This window comes from Odocoileus virginianus, chromosome 9, assembly GCF_023699985.2.
Source record: "Odocoileus virginianus isolate 20LAN1187 ecotype Illinois chromosome 9, Ovbor_1.2, whole genome shotgun sequence".
In the NCBI taxonomy this organism is placed as follows: Eukaryota; Metazoa; Chordata; class Mammalia; order Artiodactyla; family Cervidae; genus Odocoileus; species Odocoileus virginianus.
This window is the reverse complement of record NC_069682.1, coordinates 73,146,021-73,164,999: the sequence shown is the minus strand read 5'-3', so window position 1 is coordinate 73,164,999 and position 18,979 is coordinate 73,146,021. Positions and strand designations below refer to the sequence as shown.

Here is an 18,979-nt window from a genome sequence, read left to right as displayed (position 1 = left end):
CACCCCCCGCCCCGCCTCTCCTTCCCTGCTGGTAATCACAGCTTTCTCCCCTGTATCTACATATTGGTTTTTTTTGTTCATTTGTTTTTTGTTTGTTTAGTAGTTGTCTATATTCCACATATGAGTGAAATCATATGGTATTGATATTTGTCTTTCTCTGTCTGATTTATTTCACTGAGCGTAACACCCTCAAGGTTCACTCAAGTTGTTGCAAACGGCAAGGCTTCGTTTTTTTCCTGGGTGAGTAGTATTCTACCACATACATCCCTCTATGTGGTAACATTGTGCCCATCTCATGGAAGGGGACACTGAGGCTCTGAGAGGCAAATGTCAAAGCCCTGGGCTAGGAAGAGGCAGACCTCGGCCCTCCACATTCCCCTGAGGCCATCTGAGTCCCAGCTGAAGCCTCAGCATAGATGCCCGATCCATACGGTACCCCCGGAGATGAGGTTTTTCCATGTGAGTGGTCTGTTCCTGGGCCTGGGGACCCCAGAGAGGAGGGAGCCAGGTCCTTGCCAAGTGGCCATCCCTGCAGGCAGAGGGCAGGCCCCGGGCAGCTCACTTTCAGGAGGAGCCCAGGGCTCAGAGCGCTGGTGCAGGGCATCTGTGCCCAGCCCGCAAACTCACTTGGTCCCGCTCTTACCCGCACTCCCCCCCACTGCAGCCGCACCGGCCCAGGTGATCTCCAAACACGCCTTGGCTCCCATCAGTGCAGCTTTGCACCTGCAGTCCCCTCTGCCCGGAGCAACGCCCACCCCCCACACACACTCCTTCCCACACCGGCTTCTTGTTGTCCAATCTCTCTTAGAGGTCACCTCCTCAGAGGATCGCTCTGGGGCCGTGTCCATCACAGCCCCTGCTTTGCTTCCTGCAGAGCCTCGTCCGTCTCTGAAATGACCTCAAACGTCTGATTCCCTCACTACGACATAGACTCCATGAGAACAGAGGGGTTTGTTCTTATTTCTTCTTTTTCTTTTTTCTTTTTTATTCACTGCTGTATTTCCAGGACCCAGTAGAACACAGCGGTGCTCAACAGATACTTGCTGATGTAATAAAGACGTTTTTAAAAATAAGAATCATCTGGGTCACCAGGAAAGGGGTGGGTGTTCTAGGGGGCAGGGAGCGGGGAGGGCTCCCCCAAGGACTGAATGATTTCTCCGGAGTCTTTCAAACCGTGTCCTGGGGAACTCTGACACCACAACAGCAACAGTCCCGCTTGTCTGGCACTGACTGTGCTCAGCACTGGATCATCTCATTTAATCCTCGCACGGGCCCCAGGAGGTCAGTCGTGTGATTATGCCCATCCTCCAGATCAGGAAGCTGTAGCTTAGGCGAAGGGACGCATTCCCGGTCACTAGTCACCCTCACGCCCTACCTCCTGCCCTCCAGAGCCCCAGGATGCCCTAGAGACAGCCCCACCCCTTGATTCCCAGTGCAGCCTGGAGAGATCACGTGCCCTGCCCGATGCCCGCCCCCCCCAGCTGGTCGGCGGCCCGGAGGGACGATCCCCAGCTCCCCGCGGCCACTCGCCCGTGGGGAGGGAAGACTGGCTTGGCAGCTGGTCCTGGGGACGCCGGGCAGCCAGGAGTTTCTCTCCCCGGACTTACTGTACATGATTCAGCGCCAGCCCCGGTTGTGAAATCTGGGAATCTTGTGGGCAAGGCCAGGCCCGGGGGATGGCTGTCTGGGAAAACGAGGCCGGGAAGGGGTTAAGGGGGGCAGCAGGCCACCCCGGGGGGGAGGCACTGCGCCAGGCCAGCAGAGAGCTCACCGTTCACACTGGGCCGGCCACCGCCTGCGGCCTGTGGCTGACATCACAGCTGCGTCAGTCCAGCCTGCCCAGCCCCCCCACTTCCTTCCCTCCTGCAGCGGCATCTCCAGCCACGTCTCCAACTTCACTGTCCTCTCCTTGGGTGGGGGGGGGGGGGCAGCCCGTGCCCAACCTCCCTCCTGGGAGGGAGGGGGAGATGACACACAGTCTTCTGCATAGAGGAGGTGCTTCATAAGCCACAGCTGTGACGGGTTTGAGCCAAACCATAATCCCGCAGGTTAGAGGCTCTCATACCCATTGCAGAGAAGAAAAGACCGAGGTCCGAGAAGAGTAGGGACTTGCCCAAGGTCATCCAACTGCACAGTCGTAATTACGTGAAATGTTAATATAATCCTGCTGCTCTTCCTCGGCTTTTTATTAGAAGCACGTGTACCTCTCATCACCCGCTGGGTTGCAATAACTATCCCGAGGCTGGGGATTTTCTTTCTTATCTCATTTGTTTGCTTAAATTCAATTAAGCCAAATGGGCATTTGTTTGAGTAGAGAGATAATAAAAGGCTTTCATAGGAACCATTCGCAGATCAGTGATGACTTCTGGTACTGTATTAAATGAATTCTACGCTTGAAATTTTCAAAAAAACCCACTTAGTACCTACTCTGCTCCAGACACCACTTATGCATATTAGACCCAATTCTTACAGAAAGTCCGTGAGGGCAGCAGTGCAATTACCCATCTCACAGATGAGAAAACTGAGGCATAGGGAGCCCCCCCATAGCTGGTAAACAGCAGTCATAGAAAATAATACAATAATAATAATAACTGGCATTGATTAGATACTTACTCCATGTGCTGAGTGTAATATTTACATCACCTCACTGGCTTCTATCACGACTCTAGAAGATGAGTACTGTCAGTTTCCCCATTTCACAGATGAGAGACTGAGGGGTTCACTTAGCTAGATAATAAAGCTGCTAAGCGGCAGAGTTGGGATTTGAACCCAGGTCTTCTGTCCCTGCGTGCATGCATGCTAAGTCACTTCTATCATGTCCAACTCTGTGCAACCCTGTGGACTGTAGCCCGCCAGGCTTCTCTGTCCATGGGAATTCTCCAGGCAAGAATACTGGAGTGGGCTGCTCTGCCCACCTCCAGGGCATCTTCCTGACCCAGGGAGGGAACCCATGTCTCTTCTATCTCCGGCATTGGCAGGCGGGTTCTTTACCCCTGGCGCCACCTGGGAAGACCCTTAGTCCCTACTCAGAACTGGGGTTGGACACACAGTGGCTGCTTGGGTAACTCAAGGACAACCAAGCTGGAGAACCCTGGGGCTGCCAAGGGATCTGACCCCCAAGATAGCCCTGGCGTCAGCTCGGGGCCGCCGGTATGGGCCTGGCCCAGCTGGAAAAAGACGTGTGCTCGTATCTTCTCCCAGAATGCCATCCTGCCCACGGTGGTAACAGCCCCCGAGCTCACAGCCACCGCTGCCCAGCCATCTATGAGGAAGTTCATTCTTTTCCCCATTGTGCCAGGCAGAGAAAGCAAAGCTCAGAGACGGCTTGTGACTTGATCAAGGTCACACAGCAGGCTGCAGCTCCGCTTTCACCTCCCAAACCTGCCCTCAGCCGGCAGGGCCCTGGGGTGTACGCGAGAAGGAGGGGGACAAGGTCTGCGCCCCCCGCCCGCCCCGCCCCGGGGCGAGGCCTCCTCTGCCCCTCTTGGCTTCCTAAACCCCAGCTGAGAGTCAGCGGGAGTTGGTGGGCCGAGCCACCCGTGAGCTGCCTCACAAAGCGAGGACAGAAAGAGTGTTCCTGGCCGAGGGACCGGAGCGGGAGAAGGAGCCACAGCTCATGGAACAGAGGAGGACGCGTGTCCAGCGAGGCTGATGGGGAGAGAGGGGGGCTGGAGGGAGGAGGCCAGCCCGCGTAGCGGGAGCCTTGAGCGCCGGGCTGAGGAGCTCGGGCTGTCTCCAGGGGCAACGGGGAGCCACGACAGCTGTGGGGCGGGGGGTGGGAGCATGATCCGCAAACAGAGGACTGACCGCTGCCGGGCCTCCCCTGGTCTTCCTGCTCTTGTCCCGGCCTCCGCAGGTCCTGTGAAAACGCAAGTCAGACTGCGACCCGCCTCTGCTCGGAGCCCTCCGTGGCGCCCGCCTCCTGCGGAGAAGCCACGACACAGAGGGTCCTGCTGGCCTGCCCCAGCCCTGCCCCCGGCCCTGCTCAGCCGCGCCGCCCGCTCCCGCCGCAGCACCTCAGGGCCTTTGCAGTGAGAGCTGCTCCTGATGCCTGAAAGCCTCCTCCTCCTGCTGGTTCCCTCAACTTACAGGTCGTTGCTCAGCTGTTCCGTGCTTAGTGAGGCTGTCTCTGACCCATCTCTGGATATTGAAACCCCCAGCTCGCCCTGCTTCTTCCCCCACTCTATTTCTCTCTGTAGCACTGGTGCTTTCAAATACAAGGTGTGCGCGTGTGTTTGTGTACACGCATGTACGCACGCGTGCGCGCGCTCAGTCATCTCCAACTCTTTGTGACCCCGTGGACTATAGCCCGCCGGGCTCCCCTGTCCATGGAATTTTCCAGACAAAATTACTGGAGTGGGTTGCTATTTCCTTTGACTTGGGATCTTCTCGACCCGGGGATTAAACCCGAGTCTCTTGTGTCTCCTGCATTGGCAGGCAGATTCTTGACCACTGCACCACCTGGGAAACCCTTCAAATATAATATACAACTTATTTATCTTGTTTGTTGTCAGCTCACTGCACCAAAGTGTGAACTCCGTGGGGGCAGAGACCTCTGACTGTCTCGTGTCCTGCTGTGACCCCAGCGCCTGACACACAGGAAATGCTCAATAAATATTTGTTGAGTGAATGAATTCTCTTTTCCCTCAGATTAATTTTCTGAGGGTTTAGAGCTTACGACCTTTGCTCCAAACTCCAGATACGCAGGTGACTTGCCCAGGGTCACTCAGCTCACAAGTTGTCAGTTGATCTGACCCCCAAAAGTCTGTGATATGTTTCCCCTCATTCCGGGCTGCCCCTCTGGGATATAGGCTGATGCCACGTTACCACTTCTGAGGGCTCTCCTTGGCTCCACCTTATGCTGGAGGCTCAGAGAGGTAAAGCAACTTGGCCAAGGTCACACAGCAACCAAGGGTGTGAATTCAGGTCTTTCTGCCTCTGTGTTTTGGACATTTTCCACTAAAGCAGCTCTGCCTCTCTCCCCTCCTCCTTCCCTCTTCTCAGGCAGTGTGTCTGCAGCTGAGCTATCAGGACTGCTGCGTGCGGCCTGGACATACACCACGTCCCGGGCCGGGCCCCGCCCGCCACCCCAGCCGGGCCGCGAGCACAGCGCTGGTCCCACATGCCTCTGGGATGAGCTGCGGAGAGTGTGACCAGGCCCAGCTGACACATCTCAGAGCAGATGTGGGCCCGCCTCCCACGGGCCCCGCGGAGCTCAGCCAAGACTCAGCCTAGCATCCACCCTCAGGGCGTGGTGCTGGGCCTTGGAGGGGGCAAGGGCAGAGAAGACCAGCGATCCTGGAGCGTTCACGTGAGGCAGAGATTAAGGGGCTCCGGGCTCGAACCAGGGCCCAGGCCTCAGTGGTTATGGAGGGAAAAGAGATCATTTTTCAGGGCTGAAAATCCAGTGGGGTTTTAAATGAGTGAAGCGGGCCAGAGTTAAGATGATAAAGAGCTTTTTTTCCTTGGCTTCAGTTTCAGAGAGACAAGAGGGAGTGGTGGGGACCGTGGCACCCTGTCTAAAGCTCAGTGTGGCCCCTTGGGGATGAGGACCCGTGCGATCAGAATTTTGGGTCCTCTGATTTTCCAGAAACATGGATTTTCATCCAACATCTACAGATTTTTTTTAATATTGCCTCCCTTCATTTAAAAATTCTGTTTGGACTGAACACAGCCAACCCGAGGGCCAGATTCGGTCTCTTGGGCCTCCGGTTTGTAACCTCCGCTTGGCCAAAGAGGACCGCCAGAGAAGGAGCGGATCAGGGCCTGATCCTGAGTCAGGATCAGAGGGTCGGGATGGCGGCCAGAGCCCGGTGCCAGTAGCTCCAAGGCGCTGCGGAAAAGGTCCCTGTCATCTGGTCCCCTCCTCCGTCTCCGGGTGAGGCTCCCCAGCCTGCCTGCCCGCCCGCCCGCCCCAGCTGGCCGTGGGGTGGAAGGGGGCCCACATGGGACACAGCTGTGGCCATGTTTTCCAGACAGATCCTCATTTTCCTCTTTTGTCCCCCACGGCCCTGCCGCCCCAGGAAGTAGGTGACCCTGTGCTCCACCAGGTCACCCCCAAACCACGACCTCATCAGCCTGCTCTTCACATGCTGGCCCCACCCCCCCAACCCCCATGATCCAAGCCACATGTCTCCACCGCCATCGCTCTGAATCTCAACCACATCCTTTCATGGCCAGTGTTCAGATGAGGAAACTGAGGCTCTGGGAGGGGGAGAGACTGGCCCAGGGCCCTACCACAAGCTTGCAGAAGAGCTGGACCCAAGCTCAGGCCTCACATGCTGGATCACAGGGGTCTCACCTCCTCTCCTCCTGCCGGAACCCAGCCCATCCTCTGAGGTTCGGCCCTAGAACTTCCTCCTGGTTTATTCAAGCAGCAGCCAGGGACTTCCCTGGTGGTCCAGTGGTTAGGACTCTGTGCTTCCAATGCAGGGGGACTAGTATCCCATGTGCCTTGTGGTGTGGCCAAAAAAAAAACTAAACAAGACAGAAAAAAACAAGCAGCCAGGTCCTAGGCCAGATGCTGGGTATTCAGAAATGAGGAGACAGGGTTTGTCTCAGGCTTCCCCCATGGTGTTTGTTGAATGAATATTTCACTTGCTTCCTGGGAATCTCCTTTTCCCTGAGTCATAGTCTTATATCCAGTCTGTCTCAGCCTCGGCATCATGTTCCTCTGGCCACTTGTTTGCACGCTTCCCAGATGTCGCCCCTGTATGGCCCCCGGGCAGCCTTCAAACCAACGCCCCCCAAGTGAACTCACCAGCCTCCCCCACACTGCCCCTCTGCCTCCTGTTTCCTGCTCTTAGAAGGTCCACCGTCTGCCCAATGGACAAAGCCAGAGGCCCGAGCGCTGTCCATAATACCTCACCCCCCACACCCTCAGCCCAACTGGTCACTGAGGCCAGGGAGTCTTGTCCTCAGCACCCCTCAAGTCCCTCTGCCACTCACCTCCTCCTTGGCTGACCTCACTCTGCTCCTTGCCGTGTACCCCTCTTAGGAACACCCTCCTTTCTGAATCCAGCTTCCCACAGCAGCTGGCTGACGTTTACCGTTTCCTACGGCCGCCAGCTGTATGTAGCTCCCCATCACAGAAGGCCGTTCAAATACCTTGGCCAGCCCTAAAACCCCATTTCAGTCCAGTGACCTCGCCCTATCCGTACACATTCTGGCCTCAACCAACCCGAACCCCTCTCACTGTTCCAGCACGCTGTGTTTTCTCTCATCTCTGAGACTTTGCCAGGCTGTTCCTTCTGCCTGGAGGGTTCCTCCCTCTCTAACCCCATCTATTGTCTGACTACTCCACGAATGCCCTGCAAGACTCAACCAAGGTGCCACGGGCTTCATACAATGTCTGCGATCCCCTAAGCCTGGTTTAGGTACCCACTGAGGTCCTATCCCTGCTCACCATGTGAATCAAATTACAGCTACAGGAACCAGGAAGCCCTCCAGTTTTTGTTTTTTGTTTTTTTTTTTTTTTACACAGAGATGATGGAATACAGGGATGTGGGCACTCACAAAATTGCTAGACAACCTGGAGGGTCTCCAGAATGGCACAGTGGAGCTTGCCCACAGGGGAAGCTGCCACCACAGCCAGTCCGGATGGTGGGGAACCAGCAGGCCACCACAGGGACTGCTGACTTTCAGAACACCTCACCTGGTTGTGCTAGAGGTAAAGAACCCACCTGTCAATGCAAAAGATGTAAGAGATGCAGGTTCGACCCCTGGGTCAAGAAGATCCCCTGCAGGAGGGCATGGTAACCCCCTCCAGTATCCCTCCCGGGAGAATCCTATGGACAGAGGAGCCTGGCGGGCTACAGTCCATGGGGTCGCAAAGAGTTGGACACGACTGAAGCAATTTAGCACACGCCACTACTTCTGAATCCCTGAAAAGGGAAAACCTGGCCATGACCAAGTTTATCAGCAGAAAGAGAGCAAAGGCAAAAACCAGATGGCTCTACTTTCTGAATCTCGTGGGAGAGCATCCGAGTGGCCAGACCTAAGGAGCAGACAGAACCCTATCTGCAGAGGAGATGGGGAAGCGTGGCCTGTAGCTCTCCAGCCTCTGCCTCGTCTAGACAGGAGACAGTGACGTGAATGGAGGCTGGGTACCAATGGACCCTAAAGGTGATGGCTCAGGATTCCCCTCCACAGCCCCAGTCAGCCTGTGTTTACTTCTTTGTCTTTCCTACCAGACTATGAGTGCTTTAAGTGACTTGACAATGCCTTAGATACTGCAGATTCACTAGCATTTTATTGAGCACTTACTATGCCCTGAGCACCAGGCTATGTGCATTGCACACTTGTTTACACGTTTGTACCCCCATAGGGTAGGGATAATTGCTATCCCTATTTTAGATCTAAAGAGGAGGCCCAGAGAGATGAAGTAATTTTCCTAAGATGACCCAACCAGTAAGCACTAGAGAGGAGATTAAAAATGAAAACTGCTTGACTTTACTCTTTAAACACTACGAGAGACAATTTTATCTTTTCACAGAGATCCTCTCCTAAGCATCCAGAAAAGTCACAGTAATGTTGTGTGACGGACAAATGAATCCACAAGTGACCCCTCCATTGGGATGCTCCCTGTCGCCATCTCAGCCACTTTCATCCCTCTGGGCCTGGGTTCCTCTCCATGGACAGGCCTTGAGAAATAGAAACTACCTGTGCAGTGCTGGCACTCCCCCCAGGCTCTGTAGATGGCCGAGAGGCTCACTGGCCACCGCTGTATTAAAACTGCTTACATGTCATATCTAGGAGTAGTTTTTGGGAGATAAGGGTCATAGCTTTCATTAAACTCTCAAGCTCCCAAAATTTGACAGACTGTTACCCCAGGGAGGGATGCAGGGATCTTCCTGCCATCCTGACCTCAGTTCAGACCTTTGACGTTGTGCATCCATCCATTCACTTACCTATCCATCCACTCCCCCATCCACCCATTCATATACTTATTCCAGCACGCATCCATTTGTCCATCTACTCATCTACCCACCCATCCACCCCTCCATCCATCCATTCACTGACCCATCCGTCCATCCAATTTCTCATTTATCCATCTCATCTAGCCATTCGTTGCTTCCCTGGTAGCTCAGTGGTAAAGAATCCACCTGCCAGTGCCAGAGACACAGGAGATGTGGGTTCAATCCCTGGGTCGGGAAGATCCCTTGGAGAAGGAAATGGCAACCCCCTCCAGTATTCTTGCCTGGAAAATTCCATGGACAGAGGAGCCTGGTGGGCTACAGTCCACGGGGTCACACAGAGTCAGACACAACTCAGTGGCTAAACAATAACAAAACCATTTCTCAATCGGCCCAACCATTCATTCATGAAGTCATTATATCAATTCATCTATCCATTTATTCCTTTATGTGTTTATTTATCTAGCCATCTATTAATGTGTCCCTCATTTCATTTCTTATTTGTTTACTCATTAATTATATGTTTACACATTCACCATTGATAATTCACAGTATCAACCGTGAAATCATCTATACTACCCATCTCATAAGCTATCCACTATCCATTTATTTATTCAACCATACATGCATCGTCCATCTATCCATTTATGCACTAACTTCTTTATTTATCCATCCATCTATCCATCCATTAAGTCAGTTCATCATTTCATTCATTGATTCATCTATTCTTTCATCCATCTATCTCTTCATCCATTTCATCCATCCACCCTCAGCCGTCCACCCACATACCCAGCCATAAATCATCCATTTGACCATCCACCCATCCATCAAAACATCACTCATCCTTCCACCCATTAACGTCTCCATCCACTCATTCTATTCTGTTCCCTGTACCAAAACCAAGAGATGAATCAGAACGGGCCCCTCCCTTGAGAAGCTCATAGTCTAGTGGCAGGAGCAGATAGTTACAACTCAAGGTGGAAACTATTAGGAGCTTAAAGGGGGCTTGAGGCAGGTGCCTCCACTGGAGGAGACTGGGTCTATCTGGGGATTCAGAGAAAGTCCCTTGGAAGAGGTGGCATGTAAACCATTATTCATAGACAGGAAAACAGTGAACAAGTTCCCTTAGATATACCAGAGGGTGACTCACAGAACACTCATTTACCTAGATGCTCACTGAGTTTGTGAAGACTTTAAAGACTGAGAAGTCCTGCAGCAAACGTTAATATTGTTTAACACAGTGATCCTCAAGTTCACCGGATCATAAACCCTTTTGCCCACTTTCAGTTCAGTTCAGTTCAGTCGCTCAGTTGTGTCCGACTCTGCAACCCCATGAATCGCAGCACGCCAGGCCTCCCTGTCCATCACCAACTCCCAGAGTTTACTCAAACTTATGCCCATCGAGTCGGTGATGCCATCCAGCCATCTCATCCTCTGTCGTCCCCTTCTCCTCCTGCCCCCAATCCCTCCCAGCATCAGGGTCTTTTCCAATGAGTCAGCTCTTCACATGAGGTGGCCGAAGTATTGGAGTTTCAGCTTCAGCATCAGTCCTTCCAATGAACACCCAGGACTGATCTCCTTTAGGATGGACTGGTTGGATCTCCTTGCAGTCCAAGGGACTCTCAAGAGTCTTCTCCAACACCACAATTCAAAAGCATCAATTTTTTGGCACTCAGCTTTCTTCACAGTCCAACTCTCACATCCATACATGACCACTGGAAAAACCATAGCCTTGACCAGACGGACCTTTGTTGGCAAAGTAATGTCTCTGCTTTTCAATATGCTATCTAGGTTGGTCATAACTTTCCTTCCAAGGAGTAAGCGTCTTTTAATTTCATGGCTGCAATCACCATCTGCAGTGATTTTGGAGCCCCAAAAAATAAAGTCTGACACTGTTTCCCCATCTATTTCACATGAAGTGATGGGACCAGATGCCATGATCTTAGTTTTCTGAATGTTAAGCTTTAAGCCAACTTTTTCACTCTCCTCTTTCACTTTCATCGAGAGGCTCTTTAGTTCCTTTTCACTTTCTGCCATAAGGGTGGTGTCATCTGCATACCTGAGGTTTGCCCACTTTACTCCTACTAATATCCCAGAGAATCTGTGTTCCTTAGAAGCTCATTTGGGAGATGCTCGCCTGGCCCAACTCTGGGAGGTGGTGATGGACAGGGAACCCTGATGTGCTGCAGTTCATGGGGTCTCAAAGAGTCGGGTCCTGCTTAAGTCACTGAACAACAGCAGTCTGGTCTAAACTGATTTCCACAAGAAAGGAAAACAAGCTTTCATTAAACAGTCTCTGTCTCCATAGTTTTTCCATCAGGAGACAAGATGCAGTCCACAATATACACCCAGGATTTTATTTTTATTTTTTTAATCCCTAGGCTGAGCACAGTAAGTGTTCAATGAGCATTTGTGAAAAAATGTTGTTGTTGAAACAGTCACTCCAAAATGACCCCTGGTTCTTGAGCTCTCCCCATTTCCAGTGACCCCTGTGTGACCTCAGCCAGCTCTAGGTCCCAGACTCAGTGTTTCAGCCTGAGAAAGGGCCAATAAAGTCCCCTTTGGGCAGGGGGACTGATGCCGAAAGCTCGTGCTTTCACATAGCCCTTGCTGCAGGCCTGGCCGCGGGGTGAAGCCCTGACCACCTGTACCACCTTCGCACATGGACAGGCTGAGTTTCCAGCCAGCCTCGAGAACTCTCAGCCCGGCTGAGCCTTCGCGGCCAAGGCTGGAACATACCTGGAAACCGCCTGAGTAATCCCACGGCGTCCCTGCCCAGCCTGGTGGGGCACGAACTGGAAATTCCCTATAATATTGCTAATTAAATGATTCCTCCACCCTCCTTCTCCCGCGCCCTGGCCTCCCGCTCTCCCTTACTCAGCTCCCCGAAGCGCCTCCAGAAACCTCCGCAAAGGAGTCCGACTGGTTTGGGGAGAGCTGGGCGGCCACTTCCCCTTCCCACCGCCCACCTGCCCGCCCACCGCCCCGAGCCCGGGCTGTGCAGGAGGTGTGGGCTGCACGGCTCCAGCAGACGGAGCCGGACGCCCACCCCAGATTCTGGAGCCTCTGAGGGGCCCCTCCGCCCCAGCCCGACCCTCTGTTCAATTCACATCCTTGTTCCACGGAGACCGTCCCAGGGAGGAGACACGTGCTGCCAGAACTCCTGACCGTTCCAGGGTCTGTTTTTTTTTAAGTCAATCTTTGGACTCCTCTCTGCCACGCAACTGGGCCTGCTCCTCCCCAATCGGGGTACATCCTCATCTTCCTTCCAGTCGTTCCCCATTTATTAGGCCCTTCCTGTGTGCCCAGCCCCATGCTGGGTGCTGGGGACAGAGAGATAAACAAAACGCTTGTCCCCATGGAGCTGATGGGGGCGGGGGCGGGGGAGAGAGACCTAAAAACAAATAGTGGTTGCGATAACATGGTTGAATGTCAAAATCATTGTGCTGAAGCAAGGAAGCCTGACAAAGAAGAATACGCTATATGATTCCATCTAGAGAACATTCTAGAGAATACAAGCTAATCTAGAGCAGCAGAAAGCTGATTGGCCAGCTACCTGGCAACTGGCAGGAGGGTGCGCGGGGAGGCTGGATGACAAACAGAAGGAAACCTTCGGAGGTGGTGGATGTGTTTACCATCTTGGCTGTGCTACTGGCTGACTTCACACGTGCACACGTATGTCAAGACTCATATTAAGTGTACTCTAGAAGGTGTGCCGTTCATCGCATGTCTGTTAAACCTCAGTGCGTGCTAAGTCACTTCATTCGTGTCCGACTCTTTGCGACCCTATGCACTATATCCCACCAGGCTCCACCGTCCATGGGATTCTCCAGGCAAGGATACTGGAGTGGGTTGCCATGCCCTCCTCCCGGGGATCTTTCCCCACCCAGGGATGGAACCCAGGTCTCTTTTGTTTCCTGCAGTGACAGGTGGGTTCTTTACCATTAGCACCACCTGGGAAGCCCGTTAAACCTCACTCACTAAAGCTGCTTTAGAAGGAAGTTGTGCGGCAGCGTGACCAGTGCAACAGGAGGGAAAATCAGGAGAGGCACGGGAGAAGCATTGGGAGGGTAGTCAGGGAAGGCTTCCTGGAGAAGGGGGCAGGGGGTCAAAGTTTTGAAGATGAAAATGAGTCCCATCAGGAAAGAGGAAAAGAGAGTGGTGTCAAGTTCTAGATGCCCTGAGTTCAAATTCGGACTCCTCTGCTTACGGGCTATGTGGCTTTCAGCAAAAGATTTGACTCAGACTCAGTTTCCTCATCTGTAAAATTGATCCCATGATAGTATTAATATCAGTACTGATCTCATAGGGCTGGTGGGAGATACAAAATACAGAAAGCGCTTGACCTGGCATCTATTAGTCGCAGCTTATACAAAAGCCCTGAGGCAGGAAGGGACAGTGACCCGAAAGATGGTGACCCAAAGTTCAAGTAAAAATGGGCTTCATTAGAGAGAGGCAGGAAGAGGTCTCAGGGGCCAGGGCTGCAGGACATGTGGGCCATGGTGAGGGATGAAGCTGTCTCCTGAGGACTGGGGAACCGAGAAAGGGCTGGAAGCAGGGGAGTTTCATCATCCAGTCTGTCCTCTTATCAAAACCACTCTGATTATTAAAAAAAAACAAAAAACAAGCAAACAAAAAATTACAGTTGGGGAACCAAGGCTTAAACAGAGACAGATTAGGCCAAGTTCCAGTGGAATTACAGAGCTTAAAAGGAAGTGGTCTCTCAGTCATTCAAGTCCTTGTAAGCAGAAGAACCCTTGAAGAACTGTTATCTGGGTCTTCTTAACGCCTCCAACAATGGGGAACTCACTGTCTAAACTGTTGGGCAGTTCATCCTGTAGGGCTCAAGAAAGAGAGGCATCTTAAATTGCCCCCAGTTTTTCCCTCCGACTCTGCTCAGATGCCAAGTGCTCCTCTGTTTAGAGTCACGCTGAGAGGAGCCCAGCAGACGGGACAGGAAGTGGGAAGCGATGTGAGTTATGACAGAGACTTCCTGGGTGCCGCCACGTGGCCCTGGGACATACCCTCTCCTCTGGGCTTCAGTGTCTGTAAATGGAAACGCTCACTGCGCTGCAATCCCCTTCCAGCTGTTAGAAATCGATCGGGCCTCACACAGGGGCCCGGTGGAGGCTGGGGCAGTCACAGGGGCTTCACAAGTCCCGCCCACCCACTCCCTTCTCGGAGGCCAGAGCTGACCTCGGGGCAGACGGGGCAGGCAGGCCCGTCTGGGGATAAAGGCAGGTGCCGCAGGGTACAGCCAGCTTAATAACAGGCTCCCGGATCCAGGGGGTTTGAACCCAGGGGAATAGGTTCAAACACAAATTGAGCAGCCCACATTCCCGCCTGCAGCTCTGAGAGCTAATGGTTCCCACGGCTTGGCCCCCACTCTCTCCAAGCCCATCCTTCCCAGGGCGGTGGCGGCGGGGGGCGGGGGGGCGGCCCCTTCTGGGCGCTCACCATGTGCCAAGCTTCTCACTGTACTCAGAGTGAGAGCCACACCCCCAGCCCTGGCCTGGCCCACACCTGACCTCTCCTCCTGCCTCCTCCCCTCAGGCACTTCTGCGCCGGGGCCTCCGCAGTGCTCCGCAAACATGCCATGCCAGTGCTGCCCCAGGGCCTTTGCGCTGCCTGTTCCTCCTGCCCAGAACACGCTTCCTCCAGATCTTGCCTGGGCAGCTCATCCTTCGGGCCTCTGCTCCAAGGTCACCTCCCCAGAGAAGCCCTCCCTCACCCCATCCAGCGGCTCTGTCTCACCATCCTGCCTTATTTCCTCCACTGGAAGCTTCGTGGGGATGTCTTGTCCCCCAGGTGTGGCGTCCGCCTCTCCTGGGGTTTGGGGCCTTAGATGGAGGAGCCGACGACTGGCCCAGTGCTGGACCTGATGTCACCTGGCACAGGCTGGCACCCACCCATCAGTGCAGATTAAGTGAACAAGTGAAAGGGATGTTGGAGATGCTGAGCCCATTCTGGGGGCGGTCAGTGCCTCACCTGCATAGACCCTCTCACCTCCGCACGGATGGGCTGGAAGAATACCTGTATTGATACTCAGAGTCCCTGTGGGCCTAAACACACCTGCACGCATGTGCATGCACACACACACACACACACACACCCCGCCACCCCAGCACCCCCTGCCTCCACACCAGCCCTTGGCACCCAAACGCCCCAGTGTTCCTTCCTTTCTCCAGGCTCCAGCTGGCCCCGCGCCAGCTCTTCTCCCCAGCCTGCCCGCATGCCCTGGGCATCAGACTCATAAAGGACGAGGAAGGGCCCGGGGTGGGCTGGCCGGGTGCCATGAGAACGCAGCCCCCGAGGCTCTCGCCTCCCCCTGAGCTGCCAGACACCTGCGTAATGAGTGTCATTACTGGGGACCCACCGGGCAAGCCCCGGCTCGCCCCAGCCACCCAGGCTGTGAGCAAAGCCGGGGATGGGGCTCGGGCAATACGGGGGCACAGGGGTGGTGGGAGTGCCTCTCTCCTCCCCGGCCCCAAAGCTCAGCCCTGGATTTCTGGATCCGCGAAGACAGCCTCTCGTCTTCCACACAGACTCCCGAACCTCAGGTTCCTCTCCTAGCCCAGGTTCGGCTCAGGAGGAGACAATGGAGGGGAAGCACTCATTGAGTACCTACTGCATGCCCACTTGGCGCCAAGAGCTGGTATTGCCACTTCCCACTTTAGACACCGCCGCATCCGTTCACCTGATGGCTTACTGTCTCTCTCCTCCTTTTGAGCACAAAACGCGGAGAACATTTATTCAGTCGGTACTGTGTACCTTGTGCTAAACACACGTATTAACTCCTGTGTTCCTAGAACAGCCCTACAAGATGGGTACTGTAATTATTCCATTTGACAGAAAAAGCTCAGAGAGGTAAGGCAACTTGCCCAAAGTCACACAGTTGGTAAGAGCTGGGCCAGGAGCTCAGCCAGGCCTTCCGGCTCAGAGTCCACGTTCTTCACGGCTTGCCAGGCCATCCCGCCTCTTCAGCAGCAGGTTTTATCCAGGCTCTGCTTCCCCAGTGCCCAGTCTGGTGCCCAGAAAAAAACAATGAGTGAGTGAATGAAAGAATAGCCCCACTGAGTTCTGAAAATATCTTTCCAAGTGACATTTACAAATGAGAAATCCAAGGCACAGAGAGGTCAGGTGACATGCCACAGGCCACTCAGGCACAGCGCCCCACAAACTGAGATTTGCACTTCAGGTGTCTTTTGTCGAAGCCAGGATGGGAGCTCACACACCATGCCCCTCCTGGGCCCTCATGGCCCTGACCCCTCTCTGGGCTGGACCAGGGGGCCCAGGAGGGTGAACGTGCGTCTGTCTCAGTGTCCCTAGCATCCGGCCAGGGCACAGAGTTGACCTGCAAACTGAAACTGCAGCTTCCCCCCGTGGCTTCAAGGCCTTGCAGGAGCAGATCCTGACAAGTCCACCCGTCCTCTCTCCTAGCTCCTGAGCCGTGATGAATTTCCCAGACCCACCCTGCTCTTCCTTGCTTCTGGGCTCCCCTCCACCAGCACTCTTCAAGAAACTGCCCCAGCCTCAGCTTGAAGGGCACCTCCTCTGCCAGGAAGCACCCAGTGCCCAGGGCTCTGTGAGGGCACGCGCGCCGCTGACCCTGGGCCATCGACTGCTCAGCCCACGTTCTGACTTCCCTCTTCTCGGGGCAGTCGGCCTGAACTGTCTGTCCAGCCACCGTGGTTTCATCCCCACCCCACCCTTGACCTTCTGGGTGAACTTGGCCATTGTTAGCTCATCTGTCAGAGGCATAGGAACTTTAAGTGAAAATAGCAAGTGAAGGCCCCTACTCAGATCCCACGGGGGGCACTCAACCCAGAGCTCCCTGTGTGATCTGACTCCTGCCAACCTCTCTGACGTCACCTTTCCCCCCACCGCTCCCCCCAGCCACCTGGCCTTCCCACCTTTCCCAGGATGCTCCAAGCCCCAACCCATCCCAGGGCCTTTGCCCTGGCTGTTACCCCTACTGCAATCCCTTCCCCCAGGGCCTGTTCCTTCTCCTCCTTCGGATGTCTCTCCAGGTCACCTCTTCAGAGAAGCCCTCTCTGATCTATGAAGCTCCCGAACACCCCTGTGTGTTTCAGTCATGGGGCTTCTCTCCCGCTGAAACGATCTTCTCTGTTCCTGGGCTTGCTCAGCTGATCTTGTCTCCTCCACCAGAATGCAGATGGAGACCTTGCTGGGTCTCCGTCTCCAGGAGTGGAGCCTGGCATACAGCAGGTGCTCGAGCAGCAGGCATGGAATGAAGAGAAGACATCAAAATGCTGCTCCATCCCTGCCTCGTCCCTGCACCCCCCACTCCTCACCCCCCACCGAGTGGCCCCCAGCCCAAAGTTTCAGGGGCTGGGAACGAGGCGGCCCCACTCCCGCCGCTGGCAGGCCCCTCTGAGCCCCAGAGCCTGTCTGGTTCCCAGCCTCATAAATACCTCCGCCCTCCCCTTGCCCTTGGGCAGCACAGGGAGAGGGAGGCGGACGCGGGCCCCGAGGCTGACCCCGGCCTGGCTCCGGAGAGGATTCAGACGCCCAAGTCAGCGTCCACGGAGCCGGGCGGCCAGGTGCCGCTTCGACTCCACAGCACAGCCCGAGGGCTCCCCTGCCGGGTCAGGACCACCACAATCGCCCCCACCAAGGAGGACGCCGAGTGCAGCGGGGTGCGGCCACGGGCCAGGCCCAGGCTGTGGTGCCACCAGAGAAAGGCACAGTCGGAATTCGAATGCAGCTCCAAGGGATGCCCATGTGAGCTCCAAGGGATGCCTACGTGAGCTCCAAGGGATGCCCGTGTGAGCTCCAAGGGATGCCTGTGAACTCCAAGGGATGCCTGTGTGAGCTCCAAGGGATGCCTGTGAACTCCAAGGGATGCCCGTGTGAGCGCCAACAAACGCCCGCATGAGCGCCCACCTGGGCTGGTCAGTGCACAGACGTGAGATGTGCCCTAGCGATGCGCCCTACGCATCCGGCTCTGAGCAGGGATCCCGGAGGCAGAGTACTGAGCCCTCGAGCAGGGGACCCAGCCCCTCTGTGCCTCGGTTTCCCCCGCTGGGAAACAGACATCACCATCTCTCCCTTGCCCGGGTGTTGAGGGAATGAAAGGAGATCCTGCAGGGTCCAACAGAGCCACTTGGATCCCTTGCTGCCTCACCCTGCTGCATGCCCTCTGGGCCTCAGTTTCCCCATCTGGCACATCGGGTTGTGGCCAGGGTAGGATAAGATACAAACCCAATGCTGCGCACATACTAAGCGCCTCATAAGTGCTCACTGTTATTTACTCCAGGCCTCTGGGGCTCACTTTCCCCGTCTGTAACTCCAGAGGGCAGTCCTGATCACCCAAGACCTCTTCTAGGTCACTGGGGCAAAGGTCCAGGGGTCCTAAGGTGGCCCCGGCAGGGGGAGGCAGCCCGGGGCTGGGGGTGGGGGTGGGGGGGGCGGGGGGAGCGGGAGCGGGACGCCGCCAGAGGCTGCGGTGACTCACCAGCCAGCCGGCCTCCAGGGGCCGGGCTGCGGCCCCCCACGCACCCCTCTGGGCCCTGTCTTGAGCCCAGAAGTGCTGTGTCATGCTCTGTCATGTGGCTCCGGGTCATTAATACCCGAGTTCTGGGAAGCTTGGGCCGAGTTCCCGGAAGGGGTCAGCCAGTTCAGTAAACAGATTGGCTGGTTGGTCGTCATGGCTGAGCCGGGCGGGCCTGCAGCTCAGGAGGCAGGAGGTGGGGACTGGTGGCCAAAGGGGGCCCAGGAGCCGCCCTGATCCCTGTGCAGGGCTGGCACCTCTCAGGGCAGCTTGGCCCAGGCTCTGCCGATGCAAGGCCAACCTGGGGCTCAGAGAAGGCAAGGCACTTGCCAGAGGTCACACAGCAGGACCAGGGTTCAGGTTCAGAATTCTGGACTCACTATCTAGGGCTCTCAGCATCTCTCTGACTAATGGGCAGGAAACTCTGCCTCCCCTTCACCTCCAGATCCTGTCCCGGACTCTGAAGCCAGTTGGTCGGATGAAGAGACAAACTAGTGGAAAGCAGGTTGGGAAGGAAGCGGGTTTGGCAGGCTGTGAGGCTGCCCACGAG

The 18,979-nt window shown here is 55.1% G+C and overlaps 2 long non-coding RNA genes across 2 annotated transcripts; both read right to left on the bottom strand.

Annotated features, from left to right (window-relative positions):
* Window positions 1–950: 950 nt before the first annotated feature.
* On the bottom strand, window positions 951–1,888 carry LOC110134477 (uncharacterized). Its single transcript, XR_011489288.1, has 2 exons — window positions 1,608–1,888; window positions 951–1,326 (listed from the first exon to the last, which is right to left on the bottom strand). It is a non-coding gene; the product is annotated as an uncharacterized lncRNA (long non-coding RNA).
* A 13,750-nt stretch (window positions 1,889–15,638) lies between these two features.
* LOC110134474 (uncharacterized) lies at window positions 15,639–18,336 on the bottom strand. The gene is made up of 2 exons (XR_002313086.2): window positions 16,951–18,336; window positions 15,639–15,939 (listed from the first exon to the last, which is right to left on the bottom strand). It is a non-coding gene; the product is annotated as an uncharacterized lncRNA (long non-coding RNA).
* Between the last annotated feature and the right edge of the window lie 643 nt (window positions 18,337–18,979).